Raw genomic sequence first — 27,589 nt, 5'->3', positions numbered from 1 at the left:
AATGCATAGAAAAAAGGCTGGGAGGACATAAAACCAAAACATTAAGAGTGGTCCTCTCTATGTGGTAGGATTATAAGTTTTTAATCTTTTGGTATCTTCTTTATGCTTTCATATAATTTCTGAATAGTCTACAATTAAAAAAAATAGAAACAACAGGTGTGTGCATGTGCGTGTAGGGGGATATTAGTTGAAATTAAGACTGCAAAAGGAGTGGGGCTGGCAAGAGAACTAAAGGGTGCTGCAGACTGAAATTAAAACTAGAGTTGTGGGGTATGTGGGATTTTAGAATTAGGAGTTGGGGAACTAGACTTTATGGGGCCTAGTAATTGACAATAGAAATTTAAGGGTTAGAATTAGGAGTAGAGACCATGGATTATTAGAATTAATTCAGATGCTGTGAGAGATTGTAATTAAAATCAAAGTCCGTATTAAATTAAAAGGTTTTTTTTTGTTTGTTTGTTTTTTGTTTTTTTTTGGGCGTTACGCGGGCCTCTCACTGCCGTGGCCTCGCCCGGCGCGGGGCACAGGCTCCGGACGCGCAGGCCCAGCGGCCATGGCTCACGGGCCCAGCCGCTCCGCAGCATGTGGGATCTTCCCGGACGGGGAATGAACCTGCGTCCCCTGCATTAGCAGGCGGACTCCCAACCACTGCGCCACCAGGGAAGCCCTAAAAGGTTTTTTGAAAACTATAATGGCAATATCGGTGAGGGTATGGGAATATTTGAATGAACTGGAATTCTCATATATTTCTGGTGGGACCCTAGCTACTTCATTTCTACAAATTTCTCGAGAAAAGTCTCAGAAATATCCAAATATTTAGTTACATCAAATTTCATACCTGTGTTATTATTTTTTTTTTTGCGGTACGCGGGCCTCTCACCGCTGGGGCCCCTCCCGCCGCGGAGCACAGGCTCCGGAAGCGCAGGCCCATCAGCCACCGCCCACGGGCCCAGCCGCTCCGCGGCACGTGGGACCCTCCCGGACCGGGGCACGAACCCGCGCCCCCTGCATCGGCAGGCGGACTCCCAACCACTGCGCCACCAGGGAAGCCCTTGTACCTGTATTTTTTATAATTAAAAAAGACAAACATCGAGTCTTGGTTAAATAATTAGCATTACAATGGAGTAACATTCACCCATTAAAAATAGCATTGTAAGAATATTTAATGGGTCAATCTACCTCAAAGGGGCCTCCATAAAACTGAGATTATACACAAAATTTTATATGTAAATATGTATATATTTGGCAGGCAGTGGATCCATTCATCAGATTCTCAATTTGGGGCATTAACCACTGCTTTGGAGGGCTGGAATTAGAACTGGAGGATACAATTACAGTTTTTATATCCTCTATGTCTCAAGAGTACTTCAGATAGTGCTTTTGTCTCTATACTTTACATGCGTTTTGTTAAAAATTCAAACCTTACCGAAGTATCTAGAGTTTCGAGTCAAAGCTCCCTTCTTCTGCACCCCAGAAGAAAAGCACGGTTAATAGTGGTAACTCCTACCTTTTTATTCCTATGCATTCACAGATGTAGATCCTCTATAAGCTCTTTGCCAATCGCACTGTCACCCCAAATAATACCAAGGAGAAAAAGAGAATGTTTATTGAGGTCTCACTACCTCCCTGAAGTAAGAGTTTTACCTGTGTAAACTCACTATGGTAGGCGCCCCCGCCCTCCACACAGTGTCCCCGCTTGCCCTCTCGCCCCCCATTCTTCGCTAGGCAGCTGGAGAGATTAATTTTTAAACGTTAGTCACATCAAATCACGTCACCCTTCAGCGGTTTCCATCGTGCCTCGAATCAACTCCCAATTCCTTAGTGACCCTACTATCCTCTACGGTTGTGTTTGCTGGGCCTGGAGTACCTCAGGCGCGGTCCCCCGTAGGGGACCCGGCTTCACCGCGGAGGGAGTGCCCTCCCAGGGGGCAGGGGCGGGGCTTCTCGAGCTGGGGGCGGAGCCTCAGAACGAGTATGAGGAGAGCCGGAGGGGGAGGTTTTCGACGGAGGGCGAGCGAGGGGAGCAGGTCTGAAGCAGGGCCGCGGACCCGGCACGCTCCTGCTAGTGCCGCCGAGGTGAGCGTCTTCCTCCGGGCTGGGGGGCGGGCTCTGCTCTCGCAGCCGTCCTCTGCTCCTCGCTGGGGGATGTTCCCACGGGACCCTGCGCTGAGGCGCGGAGGTGGCGGCCTTGGGGAGCCTGCGGGAGAGGCTGGTGAAGGAACCCGGCGGCCTGCCTCAGCCCTCCCTCAACCCCGCCTTCTCTCCCCTCCCCCAGGCCTCGGCCGGCGCCAGTGAAGAGAGCTCGCCGCATCTTCGGGGGCAGCCCGGCAGCGGCCGGCAGTGCGGCGAGAGAGCGGCCGACAGTGGGGATGCGAGGTACCGGCATTAGTCGTGGCCAAGTGGCCCTAGAGAGGGAGTAAAGGCCGGGCCTTCGGCGTTTCTCTCAGGGGTTCGAGGAAGGCGGCCTCAGAGGAGGGGGAAGGTGAGGGGCTGGCAGGCAGGCTTCGCGGGTAACTACTTAGGCGTCGTATATGTAGGTTTTGGTATCTAAATGGTACTACACACACACGCGCGCGCGCACACACACACACACATTCATTTCGGCTAATTGCTTTTTAAAAACTTAACAATATGTCTTGTAGATCTTCCTATATCAGGGAATCTAAATTTATCTCATTTATAAACAGCTGAATTGTATGATTGTACTACAGTTTATTTAACTATTTCCCGATTGATGTACATTGGCTTGTTTCCCTTTTGGGGGAGGGAAGGGGCTATTACAAGCAATGCTATAATGAATGGGCTTGTGTGTGTGTGTGTGTGTGTGTGTGTGTGTGTGTATATTTCATGTATGAGTATTTCTGTAGGAGAAATTCTTAGAAGAGTAATCGCTGGGTCAAAATGTTTATGCATTTTGAATTTTGATAAATTTATCCAAACTGCCTTCCCAAAAGGCTATACTAATTTACACTCTTCAATGTTGTGCGAGAATGCCCATTTTTCCACAGTTGTGCCAACACGAATTATCATCAACCTTTGTAATTTTGGCTAATTTAAAGGGCAAAAAATGGTATGTCATTGTTTTCATTTGCATTTCCCTGATTACTTGTGAAGTTGAACATATTTTTTATTTGTACGATTACAAAACTAAATAGGCAAATATCGATAGTTTTCCTATCTATAAGCAGTAAGCATTTCGAAAATTTAACACTAAAAAAACCCCATTCGCAATAGCAAGAAAAAAGAATAAAAATACCTAGAAGTAAACTACAAAACTTTATTGAGGAATATAATGAAAGAACGTTTGCATACGTGAAGAAGGGGATACTGTGCTTCTGTATAAGAAGGCTCAATTTTGTAGTGATGTCCATTTTTTCTGTGTTGATTTATACAGTTCATGCAATTTCAATAAATATACCAAGTGTTTGGAACTTAATATGATTCTAAAGTTCATCCAGAAAAAATATGGCTAAGAACAACCGAGAAAATATTTTAAAGATAAGTAAAGATGGGGTACTCGTACTACCAGCTATTAAAATGTACTCTAAAGGAACATTATATAAATTAGAATAGACAGAACAATGCATTAGAATAGGAAAGCCCACAAATCGAGCCAGATTGGCTCCCAAGATTTATTGGAGAAACATTGTTGGCTAGACGTGGAAAAACTGCCATATTAAAAGCTTCAAGCACGCACTCCCCCCCAACCCCCACCCCCGCCTTGGAAGCTTGAATTTTTCCTGAGGGCAGACCTCTTTGTTTGGAGAAAACCACTTTATTGGATCTTTTGGTTATACCAAGGTAAAGCCTCAGGAGTTAAAATTTGTGGCTTTGGAGCTAGAACTAACGATATGAGCCTTTAGTTAGATTAAGATGGATTCAGTAGCCTGCAGTGCGGCGAGGGAAGGAGTGTGGATATTATCGGTCTTAAAAAATTTTTTTTCCGATCTAATGGGCCAAAAATGTTATGTCATTGTTTTCATTTGCATTTGCGTGCTTATTGTGAGATAGAACGTCTTTTATGTGTTAGTCCAAAATAATATGTGATTCCTGGAGTTAGGTAACAATGGGAGATCTATTGCTCCTCTTCCAGCATGGAGTTTGGTTAATTGGTACAGCTCTGCCCGGAAGCGTGAGAATAAACAGGTTGACTTTTTAAATTTTCCTCAAGCACTAGGCTCTAGACACCTTAGATCGGGGGCGGAGGCAGTTTTCAGGACATGGCCGAGATTTGGCGCTGAGCTGTGTCATCGCGAGGTTTGGCAGCCAGCTCCGCAGTGGGTCGGAAACCTCGTGGTAGGCGAGATCCCTGCAGGACGGGAGGTTCCTCCCTTCCCCTGAAAACTCCCAGTCATTTTCATGGAGCCCCGCCTCTCTCCTTTTTAGGAGCGTGCCCCAGGTCTCGCGAGATCTCGCATTTCCTAAAGACGAGGCGCGGGCGGCATCCTGCGGTGAAGTCGAAGGTCTCGCGGAGACCAAAACGTATTATCGCGATAGTTCTGATCGCGCATGCGAGAGCCGGCGGCGGCAGAGTGGCTCCGCCCCTTGGCTCTCCGTGAGTTTGTGCGTCATTTGCTTTTTGCTTCGCGTAGGGTGAGAACGGAGCCGTAGCGACTTCAGCTTTGGTGGGAGGAGGGGTCTGTGAAGGGCTGGGCTCAGGCTGTTCCCGTCGGGTAGAGGTTCTCGCGGGATCGCGCGGAGGCGGCTGCGGTTCGGCTACAGACTGCAGTAGCCGCGGAGGCGGCGGCAGCGTCTTCGGCTCATGCTGTTCCTAGCCGGTGAGTTCTCGCGGGAGCGGGGTTACGTTCTCTTGGAATCCGTTGGCGATGGCGGAGGTACCTCGGGTGGGGGGTGGCAGTGACTAGGGTCGGTTCGCCTGCTGTTAAGATGGCGGCGGAAGCTGATGTCTGTCCGGCCAGGACCCGGGACTGAGATGTTGGCTTTCCGCGTTTGTGACACCTCTCAGGTACCCGACGTTAAGGAGGTGACGATTGGCGAAAAGCCGAGGTGCCAATAAGCCGAACCTGAGGCGAAGACCACTCCGTCTCTAGTTGGTTGAGGCGACACCATTTCCCGGGCCTCAGCCGCGTGTGGGCCCGCCTTTACCCCACCAATCGGTCAACGCCTCCGTTGTCGCCGCCGCAGTGGGCGGGTTGGGAAGGGTGGGGGGCGGGAGTCCTGAAGTTCGTTGGGGAGTGGGGTGGGGGGTTAGATTTGGCAGCGGGGAAGATGGGACCAACCTACGATGACTGATTCCCTCCTCCTACCTTTTTGTGGGCTCGCCTCGGTTTTCCGCTCCTTCGGGGCCCAAATGAATCCTCTAGTTTTTCTTGAGGTGGGCTGTACTTCCCCAACTCCCATGGTCTTTGAACTAAGATAGAGCGGGTCAAGCTTTGGTGCCTCTGACGTATTCCTTCCCCATTCTCCCCTAATTCCACCGTCCCTTTGAATCTTCCTCATCTACATGGATATTTGAGGCTCGTATTTAAGAGGGAGAGTCAAAGCTTTTTCCTGTCATCCCCTCCCCGGTCCTGCTAAGGCAGAGCTTAGCCCAAGTCTCCTAATCCGTCCCGCCCCCGCCCCCCCCAATTGATCCACTTGACACAGGCATTGACTAGAGACCCTTTCCTGTTCCCTGCATTTATTCCGTCTTCGTGGATGGAGTCATAGTAGCCTTCCAGCCTGTATGACCCTGATCGGAGCACAGGGCACTGATTTCTCCAACTCTGCTGCTCAACCATTTTTAGGTGGAACAATGAATGGGTTGGTGGTTGGATGATTGCAGTCTTTGTGACCTCTTCGTTCTCGGGGCCGTTAGCCTTTCCTTCCTCATAAACACCCACTCCTCTCAAAAAAGGGGGAAAAAAACTTCTAAAAAGGCTGTAGAGAATAACCCTCCAGTGAACTAACTTTTTGCTCTTCCCCCCCCCCCGCCCCGCCCATCCCCTTTGCAAGCTTGGGAACCGCCCCTTTTCCCTGCCTTGCTCTGAGTTCCTGTGGCCTCTTGGTCTGGACATCTTTTTTTGCTGCTAACCACCTCTTACATGTTTCTCATGTAATTGTTAAGGATTTATTACTTCTTCTATTCCCCCCCCCCATGCTGTTTTTCTGGGAGCTGAATCCCCTAGAGAGAAAGGTAGCCTCCTGTCAGTCTCCACTACATTTACCCCCCCATGTGCTGGAAAATAAAATAGCTTTGATAGATTATGTCTTGCCCCTCAATCATTGCCCTGTTCTACTTTTTTTCTCCCCCCCGCCATTCCACGATTACTATAGACAATTCCCTATCATTTGTTTCCTTTTTAGATTACATTGTTTTCTTTTAGCCCCAGAGTTGCGTATATTGAGGAGACACCAACATTTCCCACTCAAGGGAGGCAGCCTGGTATGGTAGAAATACTGTGTGCTTTGGGTTCACATCAAACTTTGTAACCTTGGGGAAATTACTTTTCGTATTCTCAGTTTTTCATCTGTATAATGGGGATAGTAGCTCTTAATAGTTGTTAGAATTAAACAATTTATAAAGTACCTGGCTTATGGTAGGCATACAGTAAATTGTGGTTACTTTTTCTTGGTGTAAAAATACGTTGGCAGATGCACCTGTGTCATATGGTAGTTTTATGACCTGGGAAAGGAGATTTTTGTTTAAAGAAACAGTTAAAGAACTGTAAATTTTTAGTATATTTCTAGGCCAGTCCTATCATTTTTGTATATTTTCCCCCCTCGTAAGCCAAACTTTTTATCTCCAGTGGTTTATTATGTTTGAATGTGATTCCTACCTATGTTTCTGGTCTAGGAGTTTTAATGCAAAATCACCTTCCTGGAATGACCCCTGGCCATAATGTTCCTGTCAAGAACCACACCCAGGTGTTCTGCCTTTAGGAAGGGATGTTTCGTCTCTTGCCTACTCCCTCCTTCCACTCCTTCAAAGTCGGTCTGTCCTGTCATTCACCCTATGAAAGTAATGAAATTTGGTGCTGTGCTTTTCACAGTAAGAAAGAGAACATCTGCTAGCTAGTTTTTAAGTGTTCCTACTGCTTTTCCCCTACCTCCTTTCTTTGGTCCCTCAGATCAGTGTGGGGATCTGTTATTTGGGCTTACCTGAGCAGGATAATTCTATCTGAGAGGATTTAGAAGGGTTGTTTGGGATACCAAGTTTCTTTTCCAAAGTGAATTACTGACAGTTCTTTAATACACTATCCCCTATTGTGTTTTTGCCATTTTATATTTTCTAATACTCTTTACTAAGTAGAAGTTACTGTATTCAATTTGGATGTTAGTTTTCCTTACTGTTTATATTTTAATTAGACCAATATTAAAATGAGTGCTTTTTTCTAATTACCTTGGATGGATGATGGGATTTGAAATAGGAATATGATGGTGAAAAGTTTACATAGGATTAAAATTTTACCATGGGTAACCATCTGTTAATTAACTATATGCAGACACTGGTTTTGCGCTTTAGGGTTTGCTTTATTTAGTTTGAAGTGCTTTGGAGGTAATGTAATTTTCCCCCTTTTTCATGGGAGGACAAGAGATCGCTTTCTGTTTTGAGATTTTGCCTTGGTGTTTTTCACAGTGGGTCAAGTAGTGATTAGAAATTAAACCTTAATTTGACTTTTGTCATTCGGAACTAGAATAAATCTGGGAATGATAATCTAGGTGTGACCTCTAAAAGGTTTAATTTATTCTAGGTGGTCTCTGAGAAGGGAGGAAGGAGTGGCAATACCAGTTAAAAACTGTCTAAGGTTCAGTGGCAGAGTTCAACCTGAGTTTCCAGGGTGTTTATCATTTGTTTCCCAGTATGGCCAAAAAAGCATGTATGAAGGTGAAAAATAATTTATGTGTGCAGTTTTTTTCACAAAAAATTCAACATTGTTTTAGTGTCAATTCACAACAAGGATATAACTTCGTCTATAAAATAATCACTATTCCCTATAATTTCATTGGAATTGAGAGCTGAGTTTTCAGGGATGTTGTCTAAATGTCAGAAGAATTGCTTTAGCTTTGGTTCTGAATTCTTGTTGCTGCTCAAAGCAGGTCCTAAAAAATGAAAATTGTTATGTGAGGGTTATTGCTTAAGAAATAATAACTGTGATTATGTTTGAACGTTGATATAATGGTTAGCTCCCCCACACCCTAATAAATGTGTTGTGTATCTCTCCCCCTCCTTTTTTTTTTTTTTTGTAGGTCCTCCAGTAGTCTGACCTGAGTGGGTTAGCACTCCAGAGGAACCAGCAGACCACCTTGGTCAGGAAGGTTCAGGAAGCTGTTGGAGCAGTGTTGAGATTTCCTACCAGGATGAGTATGATTGGCTGTGATTTTAGGTTAGTTTTTGTGGATCTTTGTGGGTAGTATTTGTATTATACTTCCTGGAATGGAGATGGTGGGGGTGTATGTATTTCCATTCTGTAATTGAGATACTTTGGTTTCTTCCATTGTCTGGATCTGATGTGGTACTGGCTGTTTCTTGTGTTTAAATGGAGCTCATTACTAAATTAAAATTTAAATGAATTCTGTCTGTACATGATTTTTTAAGTCACTCTAAGAATCATTCAAAAAATAAAATTGCAAGATACTATGTCTAACCAATTTTTTGGAATTTTTCGAACATATAAAAATTGGATAATATAATGATCCCCCTGTGTACCCATCACCGGCTTTAACAGTTGCCAACTTGCAGCCATTCTTTTTCATCTATACTTCTACCCACTGAGGCCCCTTACTCCCTACCCCTTGGATTATTTTGAAATAAACCCCTGCTGTTCTCTTTTTATTTGCAAAATATTTGTATCTAAAAGATAAAGGGCTCTTTTAAACATCAAAACCATTACCACAACTCAGAAAATTAACTGATTTTTTTTCTTTTTCTCACTGTATTGCACTGGCTAAGACTTTCAGTATGATAAAAAATTAACTGATTTTTTAAAATATCAAATATGAAGCTAGTGTTCAAGTTTTAGTTTGAATCAGGATCCAAAGAAAGTCCATTTATCACAAAGGAAGATTGATATCTTTCTTAAATCTATTTTAATCTGCAGGTTCCCTCCCTTTTCTTTTTCTTCCAATTTATTTGTTGAAGAACTTATCCTGTAGAGTTTCCCCCACATTTGGTGATTACATTCTCAAAGTGGTATCTAACCCATTCTTACTAAATTAAAGACCCTGGAGGACCCCATTATAGTGGAACAATGGCAGTAATCTCCTATATCCCAGTTGGAGTTGATACTGCTGGCCTAGGCACTATCCCAAAATAACTAGTCATGGGTTCCTTTTTCTGTGGCAGAGTCTGATTTAATTGATACCTGACTTCAGTTCCATGTCTTGGCCCTGCTTACTGCTCCACATGAAAAGTAGGCCTCCTTGTGGAAGAAGCTAATGTTTCCTAGATAATGACCTGATTGTGCCTTTGGGGTTTTTCATCATGGTTTCAATTTCCTTAGGTAGTTTAGTTATTTTTATACTATCTTATAATGTTGCTTTTTATTCTTTTGATGTTGGTATCTCAGCTGCTCTGACCCATAACTTCTAAGCTTTTAAGACTTAGTGATGAGTTCCTCTGGCTGTAATACAGTTTTTGAAATGGCAATACTAAACAATTTTTGAGAGCTTCCACTTAGACATCCTGATTTTCAGCTATTATACACAACTGTAGTTTTCCTGTGGTTATTTATTGTTTCATTTTATTTCTTCTGGAAATGCTGTTCCCCCAACATAGAGTCCTTTAAACTGTTCATTTCTTTCCTTGTTCAGCATTGGCCATCGTAGGATCTACTGCATGTCCCTTCCATGGTCAAAACCTGAGAATGGAAGTTGGGCACATATGCTCCAGTCAGCCTTTGACTTAAGCACACGTTGGGGGCAGAGCAAGGCCACTTGTGCCTACCTTTGAAATGAGAGTGATTACAAGTTGAAGGGGCAGAGAAGGTTAGAGGTCATGAATGAAAGTTTCTGAGGTATTTAGATGAAATATGATTGTGAATCATCAGTGCTATGGATCATGAGTTCAGGCTTTTCAGTTCTTTGTTCATTAATGGAGAAATCAGATCCTTAGTTGTAAATTGACTAGGTATTAAAGAAGTGATTTCTTGGGAATTACAGTGAAATCCATTTGTTCAAGAAAAGAATTTGAGCATATTATGTATAGTGATTAGTCATTTACCCTTGTCCTGAGTTTTCTGTAGTTAGGAAGTTTGAACAATATCGCTTAAACCTTGTAATCCTGAGTTTGTGAAACTAGGATAACTAGAGTTTTGGGAGAGAGCTTTGCACACAGTAGACATTTCAATATTTGAATTGTTTCCAGAATTACAAGTTTACAATGGAAATCTATTGCTGCTTTTCCCTTTTGTTGTGTGTTTTCAACCGTGGATTCAGAGTATTACTGAAATGCCAGAATTGGTTGCTTTGAATATATTTGCCTTTCACATTCTACGTTACCTCTCTTGCAGTTTGATTAAATTGTTAAAATCTGATGTGTAGCTGTAATCATATTTGGCTGCTTTACAGTGATCTCACTATCTGTAAAGTTGACAGTAACAAGCAATTGGGTGTTTTGCTATATTGTTCTCTGACTTGATTCCTCAGTGACCGGTTATCAGATGTTTATATGTTAATGTCAGGGATAATTCAGCTCAGATTCTTTGGAAGCCCTCTCATTTGATGTGTCATAAGGGTTGAGTTGCTAAAACGTGATGTACTTGTTGACCAGCTTGGTATAGAAACACTTTCAGATAGTGAAGGAGTGGTTCTCTCTGAGTAAAACAGCTGTAGGTTTTGTTTAAGCTGTTAACCTGAGCATTTTCAACTTTTAGTTAAAAGTTTTAGTCATTTGGCTTTAAAAATTACAGTGGTGACATGGATTAGTTCCAGAATGTGATTTTACAGAAAATTGGAATTTCTTTCAACTTCTTATTAGTATATCTTTAAATGGAGATTAGTATTGTAGATTGATTCAGTTTGGATTGCTGACTGGACTAGGTGAATGTGAAAATTCTTTTTCAACTCTGAGATTCTGATTGTATAATCTTAGATATTGAAAGAAAGCAGTTTTTCCTTTTCAGTAATCTTTAAGTAGTGACTGAAAGGGACAAGGAGTAGGGAGATGCAAATTATTCTGGAATGACTTCTTAGTATAATCATTTAGACTTTAAAGATTGGTAAGTGTGAACATACTGCCATGAATTTATGTACCATCTTTAGCATAACACAAATTTTAAGTCCTTATAATTAGGTACCAAGATAATTGCTCTGGAAATACTTGGGTATATTGTATTTGGTGGCTGCTTATATTTTGGAACACATTTGGAAGATTGCTTTAATGATTACTTATTTGCTACAATTATTTTCTTATTTTCCTGTCTTTATAGTGAGGTGTATTTTTCCTGGTCTTTGTTTTTTGTTTGTTTTTCTGGCCACACCGCGCATCCTGCAGGATCTTAGTTCCTTGACCAGGGATTGAACTTGGGCCCTTGGCAGTGAAAGCGTGGAGTCCTGCCTAACCACTGGACCACCAGGGAATTCCCGTCTTTGCTTTTTTTGTTTGTTTGTTTGTTTTTAAACTTCCCCTACTAATTTTCTATTACTGCATTCTGCTGATTGAATTCTTATAGGTGGAAAGAGCTTTCAGCACAGTGATTAAGAACCCAAACTCCCTGGGTTCAAGTTCCAACTCCATTGCTTATCAGCTGTGTCATCTTGTGAAAATTACTTAACCTATGTGCCACAGTTTTTAATCTATAAAATGGTAATAATAGTGTTACCTACCTCATAGGGTTTTTGAGAAGTTTAGCTGAGTTAATGCATATAAAGTTCATAGAACAGTAGTTCTGAAACTTTAGGGAACATCAGAATCACCTAGAGGGCTAGCTAAAACACAGATTGATGGGCCCCATCCCCAGAGTTTCTGATTCTGTAGGTCGGGGTGGGGCTAGATTTTGCATTTCCAACAAGTTCCCAAGGAGATGCTGGTGTTAATGGTCAGGGAACCAGTAGAATAGAACAGTGCTTGGCACAAAGTGTTAACTTTTTATTCAGGACTACTTTCCCAGTCCCTGAGTAAAGCACTTGACTCTTCAGTGCTGATTAGTACTGCCTTCAGCTAGAAGCAGTTTTGAAATCCTTCATTGCAGTGGTTCTCAAAATGTGGTCCCCAGATCAGCATCAGCACCATCACCTGGGAACTTGTCAGAAATGCAGATTCTCAGGCTCTGCCCCAGTTTTATTTTTAAAGTGTGTCTTGACTTAATTGGGGTGTCTTAGACTTTTATTAACATCTCTATTGAGGTATAGTTCACATACCATACAATTCATCCATTTAAAGTATACAAGTGGTTTTTATTTAGTATGTTCATGGTTGTACAACCATTACTACATCAATTTTAGAACATTTTCATCATCTTTAAAGGAAACCCAGTGGCCATTAATCACTCCCCTTCTCCTTTCTCACAACCAACCACTAATCTATTTTATGTCTATAGATTTGCTTATTTGGGGCATTTCATACAAAATGGAATCTTACTATATGTGGGAAACTTTAATGTGATTAAAATGTTTTCCTTTTATTGTTAAAAAAATAGAAAACAAATATGGAAAACTATCCCCAAACAAATATATGGTTTAATAAATTATCTTAAAGCACTTTTGTTACTACCACCCAAGTCAAGAAATAGAATTTTGCCTGTCACCCTAGAAGTCCCTCCATGTGCCCATCCCCATCACAGTATCCTCCCTCCCTCTGGAAAGTGACTACTGTTCTGACTTTATAGTAGTCACTTCTTTGCATTCTTTTATGGTTTTAATCATACAAGTGTGCATCCCTGGACAGTGTAATTTGTCCATTTTTAAAAACTCAGTTTGTCTTTTAAGTATCTGTAGCTTCCCTTTCTTCCTTTTCTTTATACTTTGTCTATTGACAAACTCAGGCCATTTGACCTGTAGAATTTCCCAGACTGAATTTTGCTGATTGCATACTCAGTATAGTTCAATATGTTCTTCTGTCCTCTATATTTCCTAAAAATTGATAGCTACATCCAGAGGCTTTATAAATTCAGATTCATTCCCTTTGGCGGTGGTGTGTTCATTTACATTTGTTAGGTTGTAGTGGTGTCTTGGATTTTTTTTCTTTTTGATGTTAACAGCCACTGCTGCCCAAAGCTTAGATCCATTATTAATTCATTGAGAGTTGCAAAATGGTGTTTTAACTCTCATTTTCTTTTCATGTATTGGCTGGAATAATTTATAGTTTATATAAGAAAGGCAGAATAAATGCTCGGGTTTTAAATTTTTTTCTGGCAACTTAACTAGTTCTGTCCCTTTGGACAAGTTAACTTAACCTATCAGTTGCTTCATCTGGGAAAAATACCTTATTTATGGGTTTATTGGGGTTAAATGTGAAAATATAAGGTGTTAGTATACTGTAGGTGGTTAAGTATATGGTAATTTCTTTAACATACTATTTCACTTAACCCCTCTGACAGCTCAAAGATGGGCAGTCACAGTGGTGAACTGATGGCCAGTTAGCACAGCCTGTCTGGATCCTTCAAGTCTGTGGTTAAGGAGGAATGGTATTTGTTCTTTGATCATTTGGGGGCTAAGTCTCTGGCCAGTGATAACTGAACGTTCCACCAGAGTAGTTTTTTGCTTTGCCAAGCCTTTGGAGTCACATTCATACCCCCTGAATGGTCCTACCCAGTTCTGTGGTGGTGTGCAGTACATTGATTGCCTTGATCTCCCACCCTCCAGCTACACAGCCCCCTAGTGTTTTAGTTTGTTCAAGGTTCTCCTGTAACCTTAGTAACCCATGAGTCTTCCTAATGGTTATCAGTATCACCACTATTAACATACTTGAGTAGCACTTTTTAAAATTTTTATTTATTTTTGTTTTTGGCTGTGTTGGGTCTTCGTTGCTGCGTGCGGGCTTTTCTCTGGTTGTGGCCAGCGGGGGCTACTCTTCGTTGCGGTTCATGGGCTTCTCATTGCGGTGACTTCTCTTGTTGCGGAGCACGGGCTCTAGGTGCGTGGGCTCAGTAGTTGTGGCTCGCAGGCTCTAGAGTGCAGGCTCAGTAGTTGTGGCGCATGGGCTTAGTTGCTCCGTGGCATGTGCGATCCTCCCAGACCCAAGACTTGAACCCATGTCCCCTGCATTGGCAGGCACATTCTTAACCACTGTGCCACCAGGGAAGCCCTTGAGTAGCACTTATAACATTTCATATATTGTATAAAATATAGCATATGGCACATAGTAAGGCCTCAATAAACTGGAAACCATTGTTGGTTTTGTTGTTATTGTTGTTAATATTATATCTTCTTTTTCCCTCTCACATCTTACTTCTCTTCAGTTCAACAAGCATTCTCTGAGTGTTTCTAAGTACAAGGAGCTAGGGACATACATTAGTATAAGAGAAGAGTATAAACCTGGATATATCCAGTATCATTGTTATAGATGCCTCTCTCTTTGTATCTATATCTGCTGCCATGTTTTACAGGGACTAGCTTGACTACTCCAGCTTAGAGTGCCTTGCAGTCTGTTGACCTAATCTGGAGCTCCAGTTCCCTGCTTCTCAAATTTCCTTAACTGTCTTGGTGAGGCCAGCCTTAAAAGGAAGTATAGTCTGGAGAGGTATAGATGTCACTTGAATACAACCTTTTACATAGAGGATTTTAGATTTTTGCTTTTTAAAAGTAAAGGCAGACTGCCTGCATGGGTGAATTCACATATCTACCTCTAGCAAAACAAATTACCAGTGGCGGTAGTCTTCTCCATGTCCAACAGAAGAGCTGGATAAGACCCTTATATTTGGTATTGTCTACATCAAACTCCTTATTTTATAGGCACAGGTTTTGGGGAAATGACTTGCCCAAGGTAACATGGCTGCTTAGGGGTGGAGTTGGCCATTGAACCAGGTTATCTAGTTTGGTATGTTTCCACTATGCTGTATCTTTCCTTGAAACTGAATTTATTATCTGTATTTCTAAATATGCCAGCAGGTGTCATCCATAGAAGTGCAAAATAAGTGGCCCCCTTCCTATAAGAAAGTTAACCCAAAAAATGGAGGAAATTTAAGGGAGTAGAAAGGTAAATGAGAAAGTCAGAAGTTCAAAGAAGGCTTAGTTTCTTTGCCCTTTTGACTATGGTTATTACTTTTCAACATAAGGTCAATTTGGAGCTCTTTCATGGGACAATTTGATTTGGTTGCATGTTTTCATGCATATTTATGGATGCTATAAATCTATAGATGTGACTAAATTTCCTGCTTGTAAAACTTTCAAATTAAAGTGATGTTTTCTAAGCTCATCTTTTTTTCCCTTCCTTTTCAACTGTTTTAAATTATAAAAGTGACGTTTGCTATTAAAAAAAAAGATTCAAACAAAATAAACATTTCAGTTAAAAATTAGTACCCCCCCACAAATGATGGTCTCCTTTTATATCTGTTAACAATGTGTACATATTCTTTTATAGCTTTAACGTTTACATACTATGCTTATCCATTTATGTACTATACGTATTTTTATACATTAGAATACATGGCTGGACTCCATTCTTTTTAATGGTTGCGTTGCATCCCAAAAGCATGAATCTGCTATAATTTCATCATTCCCTGTTGTTGAGCCTTGGAAATAGAATTCATCCTGAATCAAAGGGTGGTACCCATTTAATTTTTTGATAGGTACTGCCAAAATGACCTCCAGAAAGGCTATATAGAATTGCCATTTCCACCGAAGTGTTTGTGAATGTCCTTTTCTCCACCTACATTTGCCAAAACAAGATACAGTTGGTCCTTTTAATTTTAACCAGTCTGTTGAGCGAGAAATCACATCTCCTTGTTTTGATTAGCATTTTTGTAGTTACTAATAAGGATAAGCAAACGTTTATATCCTCTGCAAATTACAAGTTCCCTTTTACTTGGTTTTCAATAAGATTGTCTTAGTGAGTTTTGGGTGTTCTTTGTATATTAGAAATATTAACCCTTTATTTTTCCTGTTGCAGATATTTTCTATGGTTTGGAATTTTTATGTAGTCAAATTCTTTTGTTTATGGTTTCTAGGTTTCACATCTTTCTTGGGAGATCTTTTCTTTGCCAAGATTACAAGAATAATTCCCTGCGTTTTATCTTCTAATACTTTTTTTTTTTTATTTTTGCGGTACGCGGGCCTCTCACTGTCACGGCCTCTCCCGTTGCGGAGCACAGGCTCCGGACGCGCAGGCTCAGCGGCCATGGCTCACGGGCCCAGCTGCTCCATGGCATGTGGGATCCTCCCGGACCAGGGCACGAACCCGTGTCCCCTGCATCAGCAGGTGGACTCTCAACCACTGCGCCACCAGGGAAGCTCCTTCTAATACTTTTTTTTAAAAAAATTATTTATTTATTTTTGGCTGTGTTGGGTCTTCGTTGCTGCGTGCAGGCTTTCTTTAGCTGCAGCGAGCGCGGGCTGCTCTTCGTTGCAGTGCGCGGGCTTCTCATTGTGGTGGCTTCTCGTTGTGGAGCCTGGGCTCTAGGCACGCGGGCTTCAGTAGTTGTGGCATGTGGTCTCAGTCGCTGTGGCTCGTAGGCTCTAGAGCGCAGGCTCAGTAGTTGTGGTGCATGGGCTTAGTTGCTCCGTGGCACGTGGGATCTTCCCGGCCCAGGACTCGAACCCGTGTCCCCTGCACTGGCAGGCGGATTCTCACACACTGCGCTATCAGGGAAGCCCCTAATATTTTTTAATAGTTTTTTTTTAAGTTGGAATTTGGCCAAGTAGCAAACTGGGTTGGTTACTTTTTGCTCTATAGGTTTTGAGAATAATTCAGGTTGTTCATGTTTAATACCTTTAACATTTGTCTTGAACTGAAGGCATAGTGTTATAGACAGTGTTTTAAGGGATCTTATTTATTATATTTCCATTTTACACATGTTTGAGGCCCAGATTGTCCTAAAGTCACAAAGTCAGTTCGTGTCAGGGAACTAGAGTGCCTTTGCATACTATTCTTACAGTTTTAGCAAACACCTTTCAGTTATAAATGTTTTAAAGCAGCAGATTGTTCACATTGTCTGGTTTATTTAAAGAACATTGGAAATGACTGTGTGCCGGGCTGTATGTAGTGGTGTTTAAATTTACTCAAACAGAGCCAGTTTAGTCTATATGTTGGGACATAATCTTTTTTTCTAAAGGCTTTGTTTTAAAGCTTTCTTATCAGTGAACTAATTTGATCCTTGTAACAAACCTGTGAAGTTGGAATTGTTCTCAATTCTGAAAGGAGTTTGCTGCCATGTTGATAATTGCTATAAATAACTTATTAACCATGTAAAAGAATCTTTGTTCCTTCCAAATTCATTAAAAGTAGCTCAGAATAGTTGAGGTACACTTAAAATTTTTGATTCTTAAGTGGCATGGCCCGAACATTATTTAGTAGACTAACCTTTGGAGAACTATAACTAACTTGAGAGTGAGACCTGGAGCTTCCTAATCTTGTCATCAAAGTTAAGTTTATGTCCGTAATTAAGGCAGACAGTTTGGAGATTAATAAATACTTTATGTTCTTCATATGCAGATAACATGTAGAAAGGCTGGGGAAAAAAACAGCTTTTTTTGGCTCTTGATCGTGTGTGTGTGTGTGTGTGTGTGTGTGTGTGTGTGAGTGAGAGAGAGAGATACCCAGCATAAGATTGCTGCCCTTAGATTAATCTGGAGCTAAAAGAAATAAGACATAATAATATGGCTTACTCTTCGCCAGGCACAATCCTATGAGATAGACTGTGTTGTTTATTTTACAGAGGTTACTGACTTGGAGTAACTTGTCTGAGATTATACACCTAGTAAGTGGAATTTAAGCCCAGCTTGACTCCCAGGCTTTTCCATTCTGTTGTTGTCCTCTATTTCACTTTTACTTTCTTCCAAGTAGTATTCCTCAGTTTCTACTTTTAAATTTAAAAAAATAATAATCCTCATGTATGGTAGCAGATAAATACTAAGTTCTCTCTTCCCGTCATACAGATATATCTTTTGTCAGAATATTTTAAGGCATTAAAACCTAGCTTTTATTTAGAAATATACTTAATCTAACCTTTTTATGAAAGGATTGTGCCTTTTCTACCTGTCTTCAGGATACAGAACTAGAGTATTTTATCCAGAATACAGAATTCCCCCTTACATAGAGGAGGTTTAATTTTAGAGATGCTGAATATTTCTTCATAAACCTAGGGACATGAGAGAATTGGAGCTGAATAATGCACAAGGGTTGGAATTCTGTTTCTTTGGTTTCCTGTACTGTCTTTATTGTATTTGACAGTGGCCTGTCATGTGGCTTTAAGGGAAATACCGTACGCCTGTGTTTCATAAATGAAAGTGAAAACACTGTAGTGGCTAAGCACACAGTGTCTTGGAGATATTTCTGGGGGTGATAGTTCCTAATGTTTTTCAGGTCACAGATCTCTTTAAGAAGCCAATGAAAGCTATCAACTATCTTCTCAGAAAAATACCCACATAGGTGAAAATTTTCCATAGAATTTAGGATTTTTGTGGTGCTCCCTCAATATAGGACACAAAGAAATCTAAAGATTTCTCCAAGTGTCATTAAGAGGATGTCCAAATTGCTGTTGTTTGTGCTTATATTTCCTAGTGTGTGTGTGTGTGTGTGTGTGTGTGTGTGTATTTTTTTTCCTAGACCAAAGCATTATGCCCAAAGGTGAAAGCTGGGCTAAAATTGTTTCACTTTCGCTAAAGGTGTACTCTGCTTTATGCAACTTTAATCTCTAAAAATCCAAATTTTTTTAAAAAGCAAGAAGATTATGGTTGGTGTTACATAAGGATTTATCCTATGTAGTGTGTTGATTTTGTAATTGGTTGTGTTTCCAGCTTTGCTTTGACCACTAGGAAGCTGTAATTTGTATGTTTTGTGTACTGGCTTTTTGTTGCTTTTATATTACGATTGCTTCTAGTCTTCCTTTTTCTCTGATTTACACCTGACCATCTCATAGCACCTATCACAATGCCCTGCATGTAGCATATTAATAACTATTTGTTGAATGAAAGATGAAGATTGAATGAGTTGTATAAATTGGTTTTCTCAGTTGAAATGTCACTTTAAAAAAGCGTTTAAAGTGATTTGGAATTTTTAGCTTTTTTAAACATTCACTGGGTAGTCATTCATTCATTTATTAATCTACTAAGTGATAGTTCCTATGCTGGCAACAGGAATGCAAAGATAAATAGAATCCCACTCATGCAGAACTCACTCTAGTGGGGAGACTGACATGTAAATAAAGAGAGGTGTGTTGATTGAGGGTATGTGCAGGATACAGTGGGGACACAAAGGAGAGAGTGATCAGTGTTACTCTGGGGGAGGGGATATCTGAAAAAGCTTGACAGAGGAAGTGACATTTAAGCTGAGCTCTAGGGAATATATGCAGGGAGCAGCCATTTTAGCAGAGAGAACAATCTGAGTCAAGGTATCAAAGGTCTTGAATGGTAGGGAAACTGTAAAAACTTGACATGGTTAAAGCGTGGGGAGCCAAGAGGAATATTATGTAATGTCATGGCCCTGGTAAGAGAGGTAAGCAGGCACTAGGTCCTAGAGGTCTTGGATACTGGTTAGGTAAGGAGTTTACACTTGATGTTGTAGGTAGATTTTGAGTTTGAGGGAGATTGCTCTGGGAGCAATGTGGAGGATGGAATGGGGGAATCTAGCAAGATAAAGTCTTAATTTAAAATATTTCTAATTTATGAGATTTTCAAACATACACAAAAGTTTGCAAACAGTATAATGAACCCCCATGTACCTGTTACCCAGCTTCAACAGTTGTCAACACATGGCTATACTTATTTATATCCCATTCCCTCCCCCATTATTTTTAAGCATATTCCTAAATGAATCACAGATTGGCAAAGCATAATTAACAATATATAACAAAGTGGCTCTCAAGTCTGGCTGTGCAGCCAAATCACCTACACAGCTTGAAAAAAAAAGTTCCCACCTCTTATCTATTGAGTCAGATATTTATATGGCCAGACATTTTTCATTTTCAAAATAAGCTAGAGTTGAGAACTCCAGATTTAATTTTTAAGTAAATTATTTTAAAGATATTTTAAAATTAGCATTGACTTCTGATGGATGTGTTTTCCTGAACTCACTGAATGCTGCCTGTGGCTCTTCTGAGTGAAGATCATCTATTAGATAGTGGCAGGCTTTTGTGTGGTTAAGTTGTTGACAGTTCACTAGAGCATATTAGTTTAAAGGCTGATGTCTTAATTTTCTGTTAGAGGTGGGCAAGACTGAGAAGTACTTCCATCTTTGAAATTGGATGTGATGAGATAGGGAATAATCCATCATTGTTACAATTGATCTTTTGCACCAAATCCAGCCACAAGTAAAGATGGGGATGGGAGACAGAGCATTCTTAAAGGGTAGACTAAGATTATTCCAGAGCACCAATTTAAAATGTGTAGACAAGGAGTCTCTTCCTCTCCTCCTTAATAAGCATAACTTTCACACAGGCATTGCCGTTTTTATTTTTTTTTCTTAGGAATGCTAGGAAGGGAGGTCTCCTTGGCATGCTGCCATTTCCTCTCTGCTGGCAAAACTGATTTACAACTTTGGTGAGCCCTATTTGTTGCCTGAATTCTTTTGATGCCAGTTTCTCTCTCTAAGTAATTGGGAGTAATGACCAGAAGGATAACTCCTGGATCTGCAGCTTCCCAGGACTGTAGGGTAGAGGACGTGTAGGGGATGACTTCTCAGTCATTGGAGGTGATGCTATTCTCACCTCCAAAGTCAGTGTTGGAGGTTTCAGATTCTTCCTCCTCGGTATCCCTGCCCTTATTTTGAGTATACTGCAGTGCAGAAAAGCACCAAGAGCAAGCATGAAAACTTATCTGAGGTATAGTGTTTTCAGATTTTGAGGGAGAGACCCTGTCGACGTATTTCTGCAGATAATTTCCAGATTTGTCTTGGGTGAGTAAAGGCTATACCTCATTTGCTTTATTATTACATCTTACTATCAAATGTCCAATAAAATCTAGGTCAGCAGTTCTCAGGGTCATATTTTATGTGGCCAGGGACAGGGATATCGGTGTCTGTAGGAGGGGTGTAGCGGGGTGGACTGTGCATACATTTTGTGTACTGCAGAGTTGTGGAGCAAATTTGGTTTGAATCTAGGTTCTACCACTTACTGGGTATGTGGCTACTCTTGGCCTCAGTAAACCAGGAATGATCTTCATCTCCAAGGTGTTATAAGGATTAGAGATAATACATAATAGGTGGTCAGTAAATGTTATCTGTTGTAATTATGGTGATAAATGGGTTCTCAGAATATTTGGTGGGTATTAATGTAAATAATCAGAAACTAGACTGGATGGAAAGGCCTGATAATCAGGTGGTGTCCCCTTGTCCACTTTTACAAATCAGTCAGTGTGATGTCTCTGTCTCTAATCAAATGGTCAATAGCAGGCTGGGTTTCAAGATTCAGCTTGCTGTTTCCTGACATGATGGACGGTCTGGGCATTTCTCACCCGAATTTACTTTCAGAGACTGCAGAGAGGCAAAAGGCAAATATAATTAAGTATTTTGCTTTGTAGGACGTTGGAGTTTAGTATTCTCTAAAGCATTACTTTAAAACCACCATAATGCTTTTCCATGATTTCAGTGGGAATTTTAGGCTGATTTTTGTTTTGTTCTTTTTGTTTTTCATTTAATTAGCCAATATTTATTGTTTCCTGTAGGAGCTTAGTGTACAGCTAAGCTGTGAACAAAACAAATAGGGAAAATGCCTTCATGGAGCAGACATTCCCATGGGTAGGCTGACTCTGATTCATCCACACTCCTATACGTGTGTGCAGCATTTCTTAACCTACCAATAATAAACCAAATCAATAAATACTGAATGCTTGCTGTGTGCCATACTTCAGGATTAACCAGCAAGAGGTATAGGAAAGAGGCTCCAAGAGCCAACAGCAGCCAATCCAAGACATTTGTTTAGAGAATATTTTTCTTAATTTGATGCATGCCCTTTGGCTCAGGGGCCACTGTTTTCTACCTTAAGAAAAATTGTACAAAAGAAAAATTCTCATTATAAATGGATACATGATTATAGAAAATTTGGAAGGCTCGGAAAAGCATGAAGCATAAATGAAACTGTGTTATCCTGCCACCTAGAGGCAACCACTGATAATGTTGTATATTTCTTCCCTTCCCAAGGTTGGTTGGTTGGTTGGTTGGTTGGTTGGTTGGTTTTCTTCCTCACCCTGTGGCATACATTTTCTCATTAATGTCAGGGAGTGATAGGTACAGGGTATAGTGTGAGCTTGTAGGAGGGACACTCAGTCAAGTTTTAAGAGATTAAGAAGAGGATTGTCCTAATTCTGGTTAGTACTATTTCTGCTGTTGAAAACCCACGTAAGTGTTCACTATGTTAAGGTGAAATAGTGAGATTCTAAATAGTCCCCTACCCTCAGCTTTCTTAGGGATTTTCTTTCCATTATCTCCTTTTCCTCTCCCTTACCCCTCTGCCTTTCAGTGAGACCCCATAATTTTCTGCTTGTATTTACAATCAGCCTTTTCAAGAGTGTTCTACACATGCCATCTATATTGCCGCACTTCCTATTGATTCCTTGACTCATTCCAGTTTGACTTCCTTTCCAACCACGCCACTGGAACTAATGCTTGTCAAGTTATCTCTAGTCCCAATTTCAATGGACATTTTCCTGGACATACCTCATTTTGACATTTGACCCAGTTGATCAGCGTTGCAATCTTGTGTCTTTCATGATGCCGTGATGAACTAGTTTTGCTTCTACCTCACCAGCCTCTCCTTTGCTGGATTCTCCTCCCATGGCTTCAAGTACTGTCTGTATGCTTACAATCACAGATTTTTTTTGTCAGTGCATACTTCTTTCCTGAACTCAATTCTATAAATATTTGCATATCTATCACATGGAAGATGCTGTGCTAGATGCTGAGAGCTTAACACTGTAGAAAATCAAACCAGTTACACTAATTGATACTTGCAATGAGAGAAACAAGTAGGGTTACTATCATTAAAAAAAGTAACAGACAGCTTTAGGCAGGTTGCCTTGGGAAGCCGCTTTGGGTCTTAGTTTAAAGTCAACTTATCAAATAGAACTAGGTGTGGGAAGAATGAGTGTGGAGCAGAAGCATTCCAGTAGGAATAGCACCTGTAACGGTCTAGAGGCCAGAAACAATTTAGAGTGTTCCAGAAACTAAACGGAAAGACTAATGTGGTTGTGCAGAGAGGAGATTGGAGAGAGTTCCAGGAGCCAAATCATGCCAGGGCCCTCTGGGTCATGGTTAGAATTTGGAAATAATTGTAGGGAAAATGTTGAAAGGTTTTAAGCAAGGAAGTAACGTGAGCTGATATATGTTTTAAGAAGATTACTTTTGCTGTCTGGAGAATGGATTGGATGAAAGTGAGTATGGAAGTGGGGAGATCCATTATCCATATTTCACAGTTGAGAAAACAGAAGTGCACATACGCTGATTTGTCCATGCTCATACAGTGAGTAAGTTGATAATAGCAGGGATTCTAACCTGGGTTTCCTGGTTTGGAGCCTGTGTTATAATCTGGTGCTTCTCAAACTTTAATATATGATCTTATTAAAATACAGATTGATTCTTCACATCTGGGTGGGGCCTGAGATTTTGCATTTTTAATAACTCCCAGGTGATATCAGTGCCGCTGATCCTTCAACCATACTTTGAATAGTAAGGCTAGTCCACCACTGTACTCAACTGCTGTTGACCCAGATTTGGAACTATAGATGTCCTCTGCCCTTAAGCTAATTTCAATATTGAAAGTCATTCTAAATTTGATCAACCGGAGGTGATTACTACAGAGTGAGTTACCCTTTAAAGAGTGACTTCCCTCAGTGTATTTTAATTGTACCCTCTTGTCTTGATGTAAACCCTATAAAACCAAGATTCCAACTTCAAAGATAAGTGAAGTTGGGGGGAATGAAGGAGTGAAAAAAGAAATGGTTAATTAAATGGAAGTATTTAAGTGTAATGGTAATCGCTACAGATGGTGATCCATAATAATTCATTAGTTTTCTGAAAGTTGATCTTTCTAACCTGAGTTTAGGAAGAAATATTTATTATGTGTAGAGATTGTTTGGTGCACAGAGTTCTGGTCTGACCCAACAAAGGCAGTAGGCTATTTCCAGGGATTTGTTTAGAATTAACTTCTTTTTGTTAGAGACTTGTTTATGTAATGGGATTTTCATCTGTTTAACTTCTAAGCATTAGGTAGAACTCATTCTCTAGTTACTGTTCCATCATTAGTGAGATTGATAATATCTCAGCTTTTCACCTTGTGTCCCAGCTTCCTCTCTTACAATATTTTTTTTGAACAATAGGATCCAACAGTGTAGAGGAATTTATCACAAATTTGTATTTTCATCTGCAAGCATTTATTGTTGTAAAACTAGTAAATAAAGTGAACAGCATGTTATTGAAGCATGGACTTGGGAGTCAGAAGGGCCTGGATTTAGATCTTGGAGCCAACATTCACTAACCAGGCAAGGTTCTGAATTTCTCTGAGCCTCAGTTTTCTATCTGTAAATGGGGAAAGAACTTGGCTTGAATGGTGAGGATTGTAGGAAAGACAAATATGAGGCCCCTGAGCAGCATGTCTCAAAGTGTATTCTTTGGGATTCTTAAATTGGACTCTCAGTAGATGCCACCTGGAGGGAAAATGTTTCTGTGTCCTATTAAGTTTCCTTTACCCGGGATTTCTTGGAGCTGTTAGTAATGTCAGTCAGCCATGTGACTGTCCTAAAGGAAGAGAAATTTGTAACATTTCCTAAATTACTGGAACCTAGTCTTCATGGAGCAAGATGCTCTAGAATGCTTTGAGAAACACTAGCCTAAGTATTATCTGGTTTGTAGTGGGCAATCAAAAAGTATTCTCCCTTCCTTCTGTGAAACCAGCTTAGAAATAGAACAGGAACAAAAAAGACTTGAATTTTCTTAATTGATGTCTCACATATCTTCCTAATTGATATCAGGCAGTGATATCTTTCTTTTTTAAACTACAGGTATTTCTTGCAACAAAATTATAGAGGCCAGGTTAACATTGTACTTGTTATGGGAACGTGTGCTTGATCATTCATTTGTTTTGGCTTGTTTTTTTTTATTTGGGTGTCTATCATCTGAATCTGTTTATGAAAAATTTGGAACCTGAACAATGTGGAAACTGAAAAAGCCAAATGCACTTGCTCTCCCAGAACCTTGACAGCTAGAGCATAGGCATGGGACCTCAGCTTGACCAATCAGATGCTCACACTTGGGACAGTGCATCTAGAGCCACTGATGCAAATACCTGAGACCATTTAGAAATCATACTGCCACCAGCAGTAGCTTCTAGGCATCCAGAGTCCGGTGTTGGCAGCATAGGCACCCCCAACTAAGCTGTGTCTGTGGGAGGTCTTTGGCTGTAGTTCCAGGATGCCTAGCTTCCTTGGTTCTGTCTGTTTTCTGAATGTGGATCTCTAAGCTTTCCTATTGATTGCGTGAGCTATCAGTTACCCTTCCAGTAAATCACATTTTTGCTTTAGTTAGCCAGAGTCTATTGTTGTCAACCCAGACCCTTGAATGGTACAGAATAAGTCAAAATAGCTTTAGTTAAAGTGAGATACATATTTGTGTGAAGATTTGCCAGTGACTTCATCTACATTTTTTTAAACCAGTAAAATCGTTGTGAGTTGGTTATTTGCACAAGTTTTAGTCTGTGCTCTTGGTCTGGAGGATTTTTTTTTTATTGTTGGGTTTTAAGAGTTCTTTATATATTCTAGATAGTATGTATGGTTTGCAAATATTTTCTCCGAGTAGATTTTATAGTTTTACATTTAAGTCCATCATCCTTTTTTTTTCTTTTTTGAGATGTAATTGGCGTTTAACATTATATTAGTTTCAGGTATACAACATAATGATTCCATATTTGTATATATTGTGAAATGATCACAATAAGTCTAGTTAACACCCATCACCATAGTAACAATTTTTTTCTTGTGATAAGAACTCTTAAGGTCTGCTCTTAGCAACTTTCAAACATATAATACAGTATTAACTATAGTCATCATGCTGCACGTTATATCCTCATGACTTCTTTGTTTTATAACTGGAAGTTTGTGCCTTTTGACTACCTTCATCTGTTTCACCCACCCCACCCCCCAGCCCCTGCCTCTGGCAAACACCAATCTGTTTCATGTATCTATAAGTTTTGTATTTTTGGTTTTTGAGGGTTTTGTTTGTTTGAGATTCCACATATAAGTGAGATCATACAGAATTTGTCTTTTCTCTGTTTGGCTTATTTCGCTTAGCATAATGCCCTCAAGGTCCATTCATGTTATCGCAGATGACAAGATTTCCTTCTTTTCTGTAAGACTGAATAATATTACATTTTATATATCTTTAATATATATAAAAACATAAAATGTGGTGTACATTTTATCTGTCTACAGCCACATTTTCTCTATTCATCCATCAGTGGACACTTAGGTTGCTTCCATGTCTTAGCTATTTTAAATAATGCTGCAGTAAACATGGGAGTGCATATATCTTTTCAAGTTAGTTTTTTTCATTACCTTTGGATAAATATCCAGAAGTGGAATTGATGGATCATATATTTAATCTTTTGAGGAACCTCCTTACTGTTTTCCATAGTGGCTGCACCAATTTACATTCCCACCAGCAGTGCACAAGAGTTCCCTTTTCTGCACATCCTTGCCACATGATCCATTTTGAGTTAATTTTTATATAAAATATGAGACTGAGGTCAGAGTTCATCTTTTCGCCTATAGATGTCTACTTGGTCTGGCACCATTTGTTGATAAAAATATCCTTTGATTGTCTTGCTTTTTCACCTTTGTCAAAAATCAGTTGGGCATATTTGTGTGGGTCTATTTCTTGGTTCTCTATTCTGGTCCATTGGCATATGTGTCTATCCCTCCTCTATTACTGTGTATACAGTCTTGACTACTGTAGCTCTGTGTGTGTGTGTGTGTGTGTGTGTGTGTGTGTCTTAAAATTGGATAGAATGATTCCCTCTCCTTTTTCAAAATTGTTTGAGCTATTGTAGTTCCATTGTCTTTAATATGAGTCTTCTTAGTCCATGAACATAGTGTATCACTTCATATTTTTAGGTCTTGATTTTCTAAATCAACATATTGTGGTTTTTAGCATACAAGGCCTGTACATGCTTTGTTATTTTTACGCCTAAGTATTTCAATTTTTTTTTGAGCAATTATGAGCGGTGTTGTAAAGTTTTGAGTCCACATGTCCATTGCCAGTATACAGAAATATGATTGATCTGTGTATGTTTACCTTGTATCCTACAACTTTGCTGAGATCACTTGTTAGTTCTGCGGAGTTTTTTGTAGACTCCTTGGGATTTTATACTTAGATAATCCTTTGTTACCTGCAAATAAGGACAGTTTTCTTTCTTTCTGATCTGTATACCTGTTACTTCCCTTTTTTTACCTTATTTCAGTGGCTAGAACTTCCAACACTGTGTTGAATGAAACTGGAGAGAGCAGACCTTCTTTGCTCCTAATTTTGGAGGGAGAGAATTCAGTGATTCGGTTTGTATGGTGTTGGGGC

At 40.3% G+C, this 27,589-nt stretch overlaps 1 protein-coding gene across 9 annotated transcripts in view; it reads left to right on the top strand.

Annotated features, from left to right (window-relative positions):
- Nucleotides 1–2,273: 2,273 nt before the first annotated feature.
- HUWE1 (HECT, UBA and WWE domain containing E3 ubiquitin protein ligase 1) overlaps nt 2,274–27,589 on the top strand; it is a 143,581-nt gene continuing 118,265 nt past the window's right edge. For 6 of the 9 annotated variants that reach the window (XM_079910204.1, XM_079910199.1, XM_079910207.1 and 3 more), the window contains exons 1-2: nt 4,438–4,778; nt 8,191–8,327. The gene's annotated coding sequence lies outside the window, so the exon portion shown is untranslated. Of the gene's footprint in view, nt 2,377–4,437; nt 4,779–4,897; nt 4,967–8,190; nt 8,328–22,271; nt 27,571–27,589 lie in introns of those variants that run through there. The other 3 variants (XM_079910200.1, XM_079910201.1, XM_079910203.1) reach the window with 3 other exon arrangements.

The sequence above is a fragment of the Stenella coeruleoalba genome, assembly GCF_951394435.1.
Source record: "Stenella coeruleoalba genome assembly, chromosome: X".
Taxonomy (NCBI): Eukaryota; Metazoa; Chordata; class Mammalia; order Artiodactyla; family Delphinidae; genus Stenella; species Stenella coeruleoalba.
The sequence above is the reverse complement of the archived record's forward strand: the minus strand, read 5'-3'. Positions and strand labels throughout refer to the sequence as shown.